The following is a 236-nucleotide window of genomic DNA, read 5'->3' as shown; positions in this document are numbered from 1 at the left end:
TATTTAAAAAATAAAATTTATATATCGTTAAATACTTTTAGTCTGAGAATATATATTTAAATATTTATTTTTCACTAAAATTAGATTTTTTTTAATGGAATTGTTACGTTAACTCTCATACGTTTACGTTAAGATTTAAAATTTTGTTATTTTACTTTTATAAATTTTTACGTCAATTCTTCCAGTTTTACGTTAAGACTTATCTATGTCAATTTTATACTATAATTATTTTTATC

This window comes from Theobroma umbraticum, unplaced genomic scaffold (genome assembly GCF_002168275.2).
Source record: "Theobroma umbraticum cultivar Fairchild unplaced genomic scaffold, ASM216827v3 scaffold_147.0, whole genome shotgun sequence".
In the NCBI taxonomy this organism is placed as follows: Eukaryota; Viridiplantae; Streptophyta; class Magnoliopsida; order Malvales; family Malvaceae; genus Theobroma; species Theobroma umbraticum.
The sequence above is the reverse complement of the archived record's forward strand: the minus strand, read 5'-3'. Positions refer to the sequence as shown.